General features: G+C 43.4%; 1 protein-coding gene across 1 annotated transcript in view; it reads right to left on the reverse strand.

The window, feature by feature from the left end:
* Positions 1 to 15,052, reverse strand: part of SNX30 (sorting nexin family member 30) — a gene marked incomplete in the record, with an annotated part of 1,404,645 nt that overhangs the window by 179,534 nt on the left and 1,210,059 nt on the right.

Consider the following 15,052-nt stretch of genomic DNA (forward strand, 5'->3'; position numbering starts at 1 on the left):
AAAACATCCTTAACAGACAAAACAACTTCTTCCATTAGCATCATCTATTTCTTCAAGTCTCAGTGCACTGAGCAAGGTAATATAGCTTGTCTTTACCAATCTGTAAAAGGCTTCTGGCACACTGGACTGCAGTTTACTATTACACATATCTGACATTCTGGGGTTAAACAGAGCTGAGCTGACTTAGCTGGAACTGTCCAAGTGAAAATAAGGCAAACTGTGACTGTTTGGCAAAATACTAACTTGGACAGAAAATTGTCTACATAACCTGTACATCTCACAATTATGTCTTTCAAACCCTAGGACTTTTTATTTAAAAATCACTTTGAAGTACGTCTGTGTGGTATACATTACTGTCATCATGTTTGACAACTGCCTTTGCTGATGGGCAAGATCAAAAAGACATTCAAACTAAAATGTGGGATATATTAGAGCAGCTAAGCCTTTATGACACCAATGGCTGAAATGTACAAAAAATATGCACTAATCACAATACTAGAACTATACAACCCATGTCTATCTTCTTCAAATCATAAGGACTTAGACCATATGTCTGAGTCAACTTGATTTATGAAACATTAGTTATTGACATTTGTTTACCGGGAAAGTCCACCATGCCAAGATTGAAGTGCAGGCCCAGGGATAAAAGCTTCAATGTAAAAAAAAATACATGAAATTACAAAAGTTTACAAAATACATCAAATTACAAAAGTTTACAAAATTGTTAAAATGAAAGAGAACTGAATAAAACAATGAATAAACATCAAAGTAGACACAGTGGTAGTACAGAGGAACAATAAAAGCTTGAAAACAGTGCAGTGCATAAAACAGTGGTTTGTATTTGTTACATATAGAAAAATTATATAATTTGAGGCAATATTTAGATCAAGCAGTAGAAAAATATGAGTGTAAGTAAGTAAGAAGGGCATATAGGTATGAGAATATAAAGGTATGGGTGTAAGGAAATAAATGGAGAAACAAATGAGGTACGAGGGGGAACTTCCTCAGGCTTTCACACTTCCTCCTTACCCATTAGGTTACTCACTCCATTAATTCTCCAGATCAACACCACACTGGTCAGAAGAGAAGCACAATAAAAAAAAAAGTTATGTACTCACCATAACGTTCCATCTGAATAGGTAAACTTCATTTGTCAGCAACCTGTGGGTTACGGATCCTACACAGATCTGAGCCGGCAGCATACCAAGCAAAAAGATCCGAGCTCCAAGCTCCTCCCCCTTACCCATACTACACTGCAACTTCTTTCCAATCCTCAGATTGCATTTGCCACCTGCACATAATAACAAAACAAACTAACAACCTGGGACACCTGACTCAAGAACAAAGTAAAGCTCATAAGTCTGAACCTCGAGCTCAGCTAAATAACCATCAAGGTCAGGGGGAAGGAGGGAGGGACGGTTGCTGACAAATGAAGTTTACCTACTCAGATGGAACATCATGGTGAGTACATAACTTCTTTATCTGAAGTAGTTAACTTCATTTGATCAGCAACCTGTGGGACAGAGTCCCCAGCTACCCGAAATCTTGGGAGGCCCTTAAGAAAGGATATTCCGGAGCACTGCAGAGCCAAAGATAGCCCTTCCTCTAGACACCAAATCCAGTTTATAATGAGAAATAAAGGTGTGAGAGGACGCCCAGGTAGCCACTGAACAAATGTCATCGAGGGAAACTCTAGACCAGAATGTAGCAGACGTTGCCGTAGAACACGTAGAATGAGCATGAACTCCCATTGGTTCTGGTAAGCCAGACTCCCTGTATGCTTGTAGGACACAATCCAAAATCCACCTGGCGGGAGTCACCTTTGAAACTGGTTTCTCTAGAAAAGGCTTAGCAAAGGAGACAAAAAGTTGATCAGATTTATGAAAGACAGCCATTCTGTGCAAATAAAAACGTAACTGTCTGTGAACATTCAGCAAATGAAGTTTATATTCTCCTTTGTTCTGGAAATTAGGAAAAAAGATAGGCAATTTAATGGACTGATTAATGTTAGTCTCGGAAGCAACTTTAGGGAGAAAAGAGGGATTAGTCCTGAGAGATACCCTATCCTAAGGTATGGAGGTTTGACACAGAGAGCCTGAAGCTCCAACACTCTCCTGGCTGAAGTAATGGCTACCAAAAAAGCCGTCTTCCATGACAAGAACTTCAGATCAACAGAAGCTGCAGGTTCAAATGGAGGCGCAACTAACGCCTGAAGAACTAAGGTCAGATCCCATGGCGGGGATGAATTTCTAACAGGGGGTCTCAAAAGAAAAGTGCCTTTTGGAAAGGTCTTACAAATTCTGGCAGCAGTGAGAGAACTAAAAAGTTGTCCCCAATATGGAAATGGGAAATGGCAGCCAGCTGAACCTTCACAGTAGATGAGCTGGCCCCTTGCTGAAAAATATGAGACAAGAATTCCAGTACCACTAGAATAGGAGCGGTGAAAAGGATCCAAGTTCTTTTGTGAAGCCCAAATGGAAAAAGTCTCCATTTGCTACTGTAAATCTTCCTGGTAGAGGGTTTATGTGCCGCCACCAGAATAGACTTGACTTGGGAAGAGATATTGGGAGTCCTGGCAACTAGGGGAACTGGATCAGCCAAGCTGAGAGTTTGAGACCATCCAGGTTCGGAGAAGCCATTCCCGAGGGATGAGAAATCAGATCCAGAATGGGATCCAAGATCCAGAGTGGAGCTATGAGATGAGACTGCAGGCAGGGGAACCAGACTTGACGAGGCCAGAATGGGGCTATGAGGATAATCTTGCCCCCCAACCGGCGTGCTTTCTGCAAAAATTTTGTCATAAGCGGAAGTGGAGGATACGCATAAAGAAGGCCAGGCAGCCAAACGTGGACTAGAGCGTCTCTGGGGGCTTTCCCCAAAGGAGGAATTAGAGCGAAAAACTCACTGCACTTCGCGTTGGAAGGCGATGCGAAGAGATCGCAGCAAGACTGACCCCACTTGAGGAAGATCTGTTCCGCTACACAAGGATTCAGGGATCACTCGTAAGGAGAGAGGATAGTTCAGCTCAATTTGTCCACCAGTATGTTGGACCGACCCGGAATGTGCGCTGCTAACAGGAAGCGGATGGTGGAGATCGCCCATTCGCAAACTCTCATGGCTTCTCGGCAAAGGGGGTAAGACCTGGTTCCCCCGTTTGTTGATATACCAGACCACTGACATATTGTCCGACTGGATAGCAATAGTCTCCGGAGGAAGAGAGGCATGAAGGGCCTGTGACACTAACAGGACCGCCCTCATCTCCAGCACATTTATATGCAGTACGGTCTCGGTCTGAGTCCACGTGCCTTGGACTGTCCTGCCCGCACAATTCCCCTCCCACCCTAGGCGGGAGGCATCCATGGTCACTGTGGCCTGGGGTGGGGACATAAAGGGTCGCCCTTCCCAAAGGGCTCAGGATTGAAGCCACCACATGAGTGAGTTCCTGCAAACCCTGCTGAGGGGAATCGGGAAGTCTAGAGGGTGGTGTAGAATAGACCACTGGGCTTGCAACATCCACTGTAGAACCCTTGTGCAGATGAGCGTAAGGAATTAGACTGATCACTACCGCCATGGACCCCAAAGCTCTCAGGACTAATTCTGCTGGGGGAGCAGGGGACTGAAAGAGGGCTAGCACATGCAGAGTCATGCTGTGAAGTCTGTCTGATGTTAGGAAAGCCCTGGCCTGGAGGGTATCTATCCTGGCCTCTATGAAGCCTAACACTTGAACAGGCTGGGGGAAAGACTTTTTGACATTTATGGTTATCCCAAACTGGGGTGATATCCAGAGGAAGAAATCCCTGGCTAGAAAAAGTAGATGCCTGGTGGGGGCGGTGAGGAGCCAGTCGTCTACGTACAGGAATACCTGTATGCCCTGGAGCCTCAGGTGAGCCGCTACAACTGCCATGACCTTGGTGACCACCCAGGGGGGCTGTGGTAGGACCCTGAACTGGTAATGACTGGCCCCTAGCCGAAAGCGGAGAAACCTCCTGGACTGTCTGTCCATGAGAATATGGTAGTATGCATCCTTGAGGTCTATGGAGCACATCCAGTCCTCCTCTTGCAAGAGGGGCAAGATGGATTGGAGCGTGACCATCTGGAATTTTTCCTTGGCAATGAAAAGGTTCATTGTTGACAAGTCGAGAATCAGCCTTCAGTTCCCTGTCTTTTTTGGCTCCAGAAAGAACCTGGAGTAGATGCCTGATCCGGAATGATCTGGGGGCACGTGCTGGATGGCTCTTTTTTCTAACAGCTTTTTTATTTCCAAAGCCGCAGCCTCCCTTTGAGTGGGTGGGACATCTGGGAGGTGCCTTGAGTAAGGCGGCTTGTTTATGAAGGGGATTGAATAGTCTCTGGATATTATCTGAAGCACCCAGTGATCTGTCGTGATGGACTCACATTGAGCCAGGTGCCTCAAAAAACGCCCCCCCCCCCGACTGCCTCCAGAGAGGAGCAGTCGGGCAACCCCTCAGGGCTGCTGTGCAGGTCAGTCGGAAAAAGGTTCCCGTGACCCGAAGTTCTTCGGTCCCCCTCTGCCTCTGGGCTGGCGTCCACCTTGTCCCCCTCTGCCTCTGGGGGAGGAGTCCTGAGCGTTCCGGGCCTGCTGAGATTTCTGGAACCACATCTTCTTCTGCCCTCGCTGGTTCTTGGAGAAGGACCTTTGAGGGGTAGAGAAGTGAATTCCGACGGCGGACAGCGTTTTCCCGTCTTTCTCACTCTGGACCAGCGTCTCGCGGACGGTCTTCCCGAATAGGGTCGACCCGTCAAAGGGTGCATTCGCGAAGGATGCCTTGAAGGACTCAGAGAAATCGCAAAGTTGAAGCCAGGCATGAAGCCTTAAGGCGATACCGGACCCGCTAGCTCTAGCGGCTCCCTCCGTGGCATGGGAAAGTAGTCGCATAGAAGTATTACACACTGACTTGAGAGTGGCCATACAAGCCGAGAAAGTCCGTTTATTCTCGGCCGACAAGGACTCTGGAGGAGACTCAGCGTACTATTTGACCAGGTCCCGCTGCAGTCTGATTACATGGGCCAAGTAATTCAGCGCCCTTATAGAGAAGGTAGCTGAAGCAAAAGTCTGCTTTCCAATATGGTCCACTGCCCAAGACTCCTTGTCAGGGGGGTGGACCGAAGAACTTTCCTGGGCGAGCTCCTTTTTGGTGGCCGCCACCATGGCATCAACCGGGGAACCCTTGCTCCACGAAGCTCTGTCTGCAGGGTGACTAAGAACCTTATCGGGCCTTCTGGGTATCGGCTCTACAGTGTCCGGTTCCTTCCACTGGTAATAAAAGATTGCTACACTTGCCTGGAGCTAGACGAATCCCATGCTTGGCAAAGCCGCGGCAAACGAGATCTGGGGATTGGAAAGAGGCTGTAGTGTAGTATGGGTAAGGGGGAGGAGCTTGGAGCTCGGATCTTTTTGCTTGGTATGCTGTCGGATCTGTAACCCACAGGTTGCTGATCAAATGAAGTTAACTACTTCAGGCCAATGCTTATACACCGACTTTACCCACCCTCACCAAGATTGCAGAACTAGACCACATCTACCTGAGGTGAGGTAGATGGAGGGAGGTATAAAAAGACAAGCAGAAGTGTCATACCGCTACAGTAAGTGCATAGCATTTCTATTTAACACAACCCTATCCCTCTTCTTCAAACCATCAAGACAAAGTCCCAAGATCATTCCCATTTGGTATCAAAAAAGAATACTTCAAATGATTGGTGCCATGAAGAAGGAGCTATATCTGGATACCTCACCCAACTTGCGGTGTCTTGCAAAAGTATTCAGAGAAGTCCATGTAGTACCTCACAAATACAGTCTACACATACTTCATACTTTAAGAAAAGCTTGCAACACAACCGCTTCCCTAGTGGAATGTGCTGCAAGCAGAGTAGATAAGGTCATGTACTGTGTGTGTGTGTGTGTGTGTGTGTATATATATATATATATATATATATATATATATATATATATATATATATATATATATATATATATATATATATATATATATATATATATATATATATATATAAACTACTTAATTCATTCTGCAAGTAATCTGGACAGAGTTTAGAGCTTTTGGAGCCCAACTTATCTTTTCTGATGTGATTTTGTCTCATCATGACACTTTAATTGCTTATGCAAAGTAGCACAATGTAAATGAAAGTCACGCGTTTACCACATTAAAAAGATACTTACTGCCCCACTCTGACTATCTTAGTTGGTTGGGTTTGCCACCTTAAAACATAACAGAGACAGCAACTTTTTACAGAACTTCTTCAGTGCTCAAGCTCTCCCATGATGCTGAGTGAGTGGACATTTCTCAGATCTCATTTGGCACTTTGAGACAGAAGCAATTCTCCAGTGCTCAGTTCAAGTTTTGACAAATAAGTGAATTTTTTTCTTCTAAAAATTTAGCACATAGGAATAAAAAGGGCAATAACAAGGACACCCAAGATCATTATGACCTTTCTCCTCAAACTTTTTAAAAATGTTCTCCATTCCGATGCCTACCCAAGCTTAATATTAATAATTTTATATAGATGTCACCTGTAGTTCTGCAGTTACATGTAGTGCTTTCCTCATTACTTTTCAGGATAACACTCTGGGCTTTTTGGCCACAAACCTCCACCACACGACACGCATCTGCAGTGTGTGGTATATATAAGTCCCAAACATCCTGATGCTCTTTGAAATATGTGTTCTTCCTTTGGTCACCATATTATGTTACACTGAAAGATGAAGCTAATTCTGAAATGCCTTATTCTCACTGCAGGAAAAGATTGCTCCTTCTACTTCAACATAACATTGCTGAGAAGGCCACCTCAAAGCCTCCTGGAAAGGAAAAGGACAAAAATAATGCAGAGGAAAACACAGGGATAAGAGAAAAAGACAAGCTGATACCCCAATCTTGGCTTATCCAGCTTAAAAATCTTAGAGACTCCTGTTTTGTCACCTTCTTCAGCTCTGACAACCCTGGAGCTGACTGAACCTCAACTACTGGTGCCGACCACCTTGGCATTGAGACTGTCATCTCAGACTATGTCCAAAATTTTATTTCCAAGCTCACAGTCTTCGGAGAGGGGGGCACTGAAGATTTGTGAGCTCCAGGCCCTCTTCTTCAACATCTATAAGGTCTATTAGGTCCTCCAGAAGTATGGTTGAATTAGACTGGCAATAAATGAGAAAATTTATGAAAGCTCAATCAGATATGGGGGATCATTCCACCCCCTCCACTCTGAAGGCTGACAGCTGTCCCTGCCACCTCCTTACATTTGCTCCTTCTCTAGTTCCATTTCTGGAGATAGCAGTTTTGATGCAAAGATTTCCTCTGGTTGCCCCACTTTTGGCTTCAAATGCACTTCTTACATAGGCATCGAGACCATTCATCTGACTCGCTTGACCCTGAAGCCTTTGGTTTCAGCTCACATTCATTCAGGACCATTTCACCTCCAGGCATTTCAAATCATAAAGATACCTCAGTCCTAGGAAGATATTATTCCAGTCCTCTACTTTGTCCATTCTGGATTCAGGGTCGACCTACATGCCTGTCTTCCTCAGTGTAGTGAGTGCCTATAACTACTTCTGAGTCATGAGGGATTTTAGCCCATCAACTTGATTGGGAACAGAACATTCCTGCTGTCTTAGCACCCTAGTTTACACCTGCAACCTTCATCTCTCACCACTACTCATGTTTAGTCCAGCCTTGATGGGCTTGATCTATCCCTTCATCAATGGCATAAAGTCACTTCTAACTCTCAAAACAGCTCTCTATATGAAAACGGATTAATCCCAGGAATCTCTCACCCAAGACATGGACCTCGGGATGAAGGTGAAGGTCCTCCCCCCACTCCCCCTGAAGACACCACTTTTGATGAGCTCATGAAAATTGCTTAGACAATGGGGGAAATAACCCAGTAACTCTCCTTCCCCTGATGAGGAAGTATTTATTGAGGAAGATAAAGCACGCCTATCTACTCCTTGGTTGATCTTCCCTGCTGACCACCTAATTGATGTGGTTGCACAGAGGGCATGGCTAGACCCAAATGTGGTGGAACCCATCTCTTGTAAAATGGAAAATGTTTTTATCTCCCAAGGACTGTCCCCAATGGAGCAAGGGACCTCTTCTGACTTCTACTGTGATTCTTAGTAAGTCAGATTGCCAATAGGCAACATAGCTGATAGTCGAGTTTCTGCAGTCTTCCTTCTGTCACAAACTGAGGGGATCCTAAGAGAACCTAGGGCTTGCTCCCGTTAGAACCTCATAATATGAAAAATATAAGTGCTCTTCAGAAGAACATTCTGATGCATAAATATACACTTCCCAAACTGGTGCATTCCTCTGGATTCCCTATTAGGCAGATGGACCACCAACCTCTCTTGTAAAAGCTCAAGAGGTCCTAAAGATGAAGATAACTTGCCGAAGAGTATACAGGAAGGCAAAACAATTTCTGACTTAGAAGTCTATTTCTCTAACCCTCTATGACCTTTCTTTAGGAATCAAATACGTGGAAAACAACTGTGGTTTAAAAAATTCCAGGATTTTCCCTCGACTCTTTCTGCCAGAATCCCAGGCACACAGGTAGTCTACAAAATCAAAGGTTTAAAGGTCCTTTCTCTGATGAACTCTTCTAGCATTCCTGAAAATTTACATGTCTGCTCCCCTCAGGAGGCAGTCTGGGATATGCCTCTCTTTCCCTTCAAACCTGTACAGTCATCACAGAAGACTCTTAAGTGAAGATAATTATATCCAGAAGCTACATCATCCTACTTCTTTCTGACTTCACCACAACCCATCACACAAAGCTCTTCCAGATGTTCCACCACACCAAAAATGGGCTGCAGCCCAGAAACTTCTCATCTGCTACAAAAAATGAGCCATTTAGGAGATCACACCATACCACAGAGAATCTGGTGTCTACTCAAGATTATTTTTAGCTCCAAAAACGAACAATCTCAGTAGCTCAATAGGTGCTTCAACATGTAAAGAAGACAGTTTCAGATTATTACAGTGCAGTCCAGTTTTCTGCTTCTGAGGACTGGGGATTGGATGTACTCGACAGACCTTTTAGACTCCTATTACCATATAAATATTACAAGGTACTTAATTTCCAGCTGGGAACCAGGCATTATCAATTCTGAACCTTGTGCTTTGGTCTCACCACAGCCCCAATCCCCAGGGATTCACCAAATGAAAGTCAACAGTAGTATATTCCATGCTGCCTGGGTTCTGAGTGGTCTCACACCCAGATGGTTTGCTCCTCGTTGCTTTCACAAAAGAATCCTTAACCCTAGCATGAAACTATTTACTCCTTGTGTTGATTCTTGTGCATGTAAACTATGAAAAGTAAACTCCAGTGCCAACAAAATCCTTGGATTTTACTGAATACCATTTGGAAAAGTTTTTCAAACAGCAAAACTTTCAGAATAAAGGCTGACCACTCTTCATCTACAGGTGCAGGAGGCTCTCAAATCAGACAGTCCCTCAGTGTTTCTGATTCTATGCTTATTGGGGTTCTTGACAGCATAAATCACCTTAACTCAACTTTCAAGATTCTTCATGGATGTTCTTTAGTGGATACCATCAAATTCAGGAGGTCAAACACCTCTTTTCTTCATCACCATGTCATATTGTTAGCCCTGTTGTTGTCATCATATAAGTTGGTGGAAAATTTCCCACCTAGTTCAACAGGGATGTCCATTTCTTCTTCCTCCACACCTTGGCCACAGTTACCATGGACTTATCCCCTCTGGGGTGGGAGCATTTCAAGGGAAGAATTGGTCTAAGGAACATGGCCCAATCTGGAGACTCATCTTCACATCAACATTCTTGAAATGAGGGCAGTTCTCCTAGCTTTACAGGCACATCAGTACTGCGCGTGATTTCCATCCAGACAATTAGCACCTCTGTGGTATGGTATGCCAGTAAGCAAGGTGAACTCACTCTTACCCACTTAATCAAATTGCTATGAGAATGTGGCAACTGGCAATGAACCTACAGCACATACTAATTATGCACATTTCAGGTTGTTCCAATATTCCTGCAGACAAACTAAGCCAATGTATCTTTGTGTCTCATTAAGTGTTCCTTCAATCCAGCAGGGGCTACCAACATATTCTGCTACTGGGGCCAGCCTCGCTGTGACCTGTTTGCAACTTCACTAATACAAACGCAGCAGGTACTTCTCCCTCCTCCCCCAACAGGGACAGTCTTCAAGGGCTGCTCAAGTCCATCTTTGGCCACATAGGTTAATAGCAAAATCCTAGGCTATTAGTAGGCAGTCTATTACAATGCCTAGCCAATATCAGAATTCAGAATCAAACTCTGTACTGTGTATCTGTGAGGTAAAGACCTTAACCATTATGCCAACCAACAACCCTAAAGAAGTGTATGCCTGAGCAGAAACTTGAATCCTGGACTCTCAGATTAAAAGTCTGATGCCCTACTGACTGAGCTACCTGCACTTCCTTTATTTTTAAACTCAGCATAAATATAGTGGATATAAAAAATTTACACACCCCTGTTAAAATGCCAGGTTTTTGTGATATAAAAAAAATGAGACCACAATATATCATTTCAAAACTTTTCCCACATTTAATGTGACATATAATCTGTTCAATTCAATTGAAAAACAAACTTCTGTTAGGGTAAAAAATATAACAATAAAAAATGTACAATAAGCTGGTTGCATAAGTGTGCACACCCTTAAACTAATACTTTGCTGAAGCACCTTTTGATTTAATTACAGCATGCATTCTTCTTGGGTAGGAGTGTATCAGCATGGCACATCTTGACTTGGCAATATTTGTCCACTCTTCCTTACAAAAGCACTCCAAATCTGTCAGATTGCGAGGGCATCTCTTGCACACAGCCCTCTTCAGGTCACCCCACAGATTTCTAGTGGATTTAGGTCTGGGCTCTGGCTGGGCCATTCCAAAACTTCAATTTTCTTCTGGTGAAGCCATTCTTTTGTTTATTTGGATGTATGCTTGGAGTTATTGTGTTGAAAGGTAAAATTCCTCTTCATCTTTATCTTTCTAGCAGATGCCTAAAGGTTTTGGGCCAAAAGTGACTGGTATTTGGAACTGTTCATAATCCCCTCCACCGTGACTAAAGCCCCAGTTCCAGCTGAAGAAAAGCAATCCCAAAGCATGATACTGCCACCACCATGCTTCACCCACAGGGATGGTGTTCTTTTGGTGATGCAAAGTGTTGTTTTTGCGCAAAACATACCTTTTGGAATTGTGGCCAAAAAGTTCAGCCTTGGTCTCATCAGACCATAACACATTTTCCTACATGCTTTTGGGAGATGTGATGTATTGTTTTGCAAATTTTTAGCTGGGCCTGGACGCTTTTCTGTGTAAGAAAAGGCTTCCATCTTGCAACCCTACCCCACAGCCCAGACATATGGAGAATACAGGAGACTGTTGTCATATGTAGTACACAACCAGTACTTGCCAGAAATTCCTGCAGCTCTTTCAGTGTTGCTGTAGGTCTCTCGGCAGCCTCCCTGACCAGTTTTCATCTTGTCTTTTCATCAGTTTTGGAGGGACGTCCAGTTCTTTGCAAAGTCACTGTTGTCCCATATTCTCTCCACTTTTTGATGACTGTCTTCACTGTGTTCCACGGTATATCCAATGCTGTGGAAATTTTTTTGTACCCTTCTCCTGACTGACACCTTTCAACAATGAGATCCCTTTGATGATTTGTAAGCTCTCTGCGAATCATGGCTTTTGCTGTAGCAGGCAACTGAGTACTGAATTTTATTTGGTGTTAATCAGTGTCTCTTAGATGGCAGGTGTTTACCCAAGAAGACTGAATGCTGTAATTAAATCAAAAGGTGCTTCAACAAATTATTAGTTAAGGGTGTGCACCCTGGCATTTTAACAGGGGCGTGTTGTTGTGTCTTTCGGCTTTTCCCAGTTAGGGGTCGCCACAGCGGAACTCCGGTCCACTAATGACTGGCAGTTGATTTTTACGTACCGAGTTGCCAGCCCTGACGCACAACCTTCAACGAAGGCGCACCCATTCACGCATGTCTCCACACAGAAGACGCTCTCAGAGTCGAACCGGACAGCATCTTACTGTGAGGCGACAACGCTACCGCAGCACCACCACCGTGGATTTTAACAGGGATGTGTAAACCTTTCATATCCACTGTACCTTTTATTTACACTTCAAAGAGTTTGACCCTCCCTTCTAAGCAAAGGGCTCACTCCAGTAGATCTATATCTACTTCTACATCACATTCTGCACTTTGGATGATATCTGTACTACAGCAACATGTACTCCTTTCTATATGCTTTTCATTTTCTTCTAACATCCAAGTTTTTACAGAAGGTCTCAGTGCAAGGCAACGATAATTCTCATTGCATCTTTCAGATCCAGACAAATATGGCTTGCTTACTTGTGGCCTCATCTAATGCATGCTCTTTGGCTCCTAAGCACCAAAACCAGATCTCCTTTCCCATCTGTCCAGCAAGCCTCACCCACACTTCAAATGCCTCACGCTGACTGTACATCTCCAGTTCCATGAATATCCAAGGATTCTTCTTTATCTTCTAGAGTCATTCAGATATTTTCAGCTTCTCAAAAGCTTTCCATATTTAAAAAAACTACAAAATGCAGAAGGATGGCATTTTGGGCTGTTGAGCTAGATCTACTTTCAGCTTCTCTCTTATCTCTTGACCAGTTTTTAGTGCACCTTTTCAATTTGGATAAAGTTATTCTGTGCAACTATGTCAAATGATAACTCTGGTTCAAATTTTTCTTCTGTACTGTCACTTAAGTTTTGCAAAGCCTTTCTCAACAGGAATTTCTTACTGATATCTCTGATTAAAGATCCATTCTCACCATGAGACCTCACTTTGGCCCTGAAAGCCCAAACTTAGCCTCCCTTTGGGCCTGCTTCCTCCTTGAAACTTCTGTCAAAGAAAACTTTGTTTCTGGTTGCAATAACATGGACTAGAAGAATTTTTAAGCTGCAAGTATTGTCCTGCAAGCAACCTTATTTGATTTATCACAAAGACCTGTTTCTCTCTTCTCAGAGTAAATCCATGCTTTGCACCAAAAGCAGCCCCAGGATCAGCCCTGAACTATTCTATACATCTGACTTTTTTCCAAACTGTTCCAACTTTGGACAGAATACATGCATACTCTAAGTCACTGCCAGTTGTGATTCTATCTACACTGAGCAATCTGCATGCAAAGATGACCAACTGTTTGTGTCCTTTTCAAAAAACAAACCAAAATCTAAAACATGTCATGCTATCTAGATATCTAGCTGTCGGAATGCATATCATCGATTTATACTTCAGAGGGCTTAAGTCTCTCTTCTAAGCAAGGAGCTCATTCCATTAGATTTACATCTACTTCTACTGCCTAATGCAAACATTCCACTTTGGATGAGCTTTGTACTGCAGCAACATGGACTACAATGCACACCATGGCAAGCACTACAAGGCAGATGTGATATCTAGGTCCAGAGATTCCTTTTGTGCCACCATATATCTTGCCATGATGCCTACTAGAGCTGTAACTAGGTGATAAATCTGTCCTAGCCAATCCAGATGCATGGAAGGGACAACACAGGATATGAAAGTTATTTCCTGATGACTCACCCTATTCTCCCCTTTCAAACTGTCACGTGGTCTTCTCTGTCCTACCGAAACCTAGCAGACCTACACCTGAACCCTTACTCTTGAAAGATTTGATTCTAGTCCCTTGTTTCCTATGAGGCGCTCTGCTATCGATTAAGAGCAAACAAGATCTGAAGAGTGCCCACTTGCATAGAATCATGGGAGATGACAAACATAAGCTTCAGGACACTTTCCACACACCCTAACTGTTGAGTAACTCAAGGAGAGGCAAATAAAAGCAGCAATTAGGGCACCAAAAGGTTCAGAGCTTTCTTGCCACAAAAAGGGGGGGGGTGGGGCAGGCTAGGACCCTGAAAGATGCATTCTAGAAAAAAAAAAATAATACAAGTGCTATGTGCATGTGTGTGTGTATGTATATATGGGTCTACTTTAGAACACTGAAATTTCGTCTCGGTGAAATTAATTTCAGTGATCTAAAGTAGACCCATATGAACATACACACACACATATATATATATCTCAAACAGTAGCAGGATTTTAGAAATTTGCACTTTCCCTACTGCAGTGAAATATTGGAGTTGGTAAATATCTATCTATATATACACACACACACGCAAACACACGCGTGTACACACACGCACACACACACACACGCACGTGCACACATGCAAGAAGCATTTCCACACCTTGTCAATAAACCTAAAATGGAAAAAAAGGGATGGAGAGAGGGATGGCTACTGCAACACTGATCTATTAGAACATCTGCTGTTATGGTAAGTACACCTACACAGCTGTAGTATTTCAACATTAGATCTCTGCTGCAGTAGCCTAAAAGGCATGGGTAGACTAGCAAAGGTTTGGAATATATAGGGCAGAGGAAGAAAATAGTAATCCAGAAACCCATAGAGAATGGCCCTAGCAGTATCATTTTGGGATCTGGAAAAGAAATCCAGTTTGCAATGCTTTATAAAAGTATATACTGAGGGCCCAGCTGCTGCCTCTCGTATAGTTTGAGCCCCCCTCTCCTCAGAAGTTGTCAAAGCTCTGGTGATGTGAGCTCTGATCCTGCATGGAAGCGACACTTGTCACAGTGAGAACAGCAAGAAAAAGCACAAGACAACCATTCAGAAATTGTCTGATTTGATACTGGTTGTCCTTTTTTCTTACCTTCAATAAAAATAAATAGTTGATTGGCCTTCCTATAGGATTAAGTTCTGTTCAAGCAGTATGCCTGTGGACATCCTGACTATTTAAGATTCTTTTGCGCTTGTTTTTAGATTCTGGAAAGAATACGGACAGATTACGATTGGATAAAGGTAAACTCTTAAGGATTTGTTCTCTAAGTAACCCTAGCCTTGTAAAAAATGAGACAGGGTTGACTTACCATAAGAGCTTCTAACTCGGACACTCTTCTAGCAGAAGTCAGGGCACTGAGTACCATGCTTTTTCAAG

Source organism: Protopterus annectens, chromosome 2.part0 (genome assembly GCF_019279795.1).
Source record: "Protopterus annectens isolate FY-2018-M chromosome 2.part0, PAN1.0, whole genome shotgun sequence".
NCBI classification, from domain to species: domain Eukaryota; kingdom Metazoa; phylum Chordata; order Ceratodontiformes; family Protopteridae; genus Protopterus; species Protopterus annectens.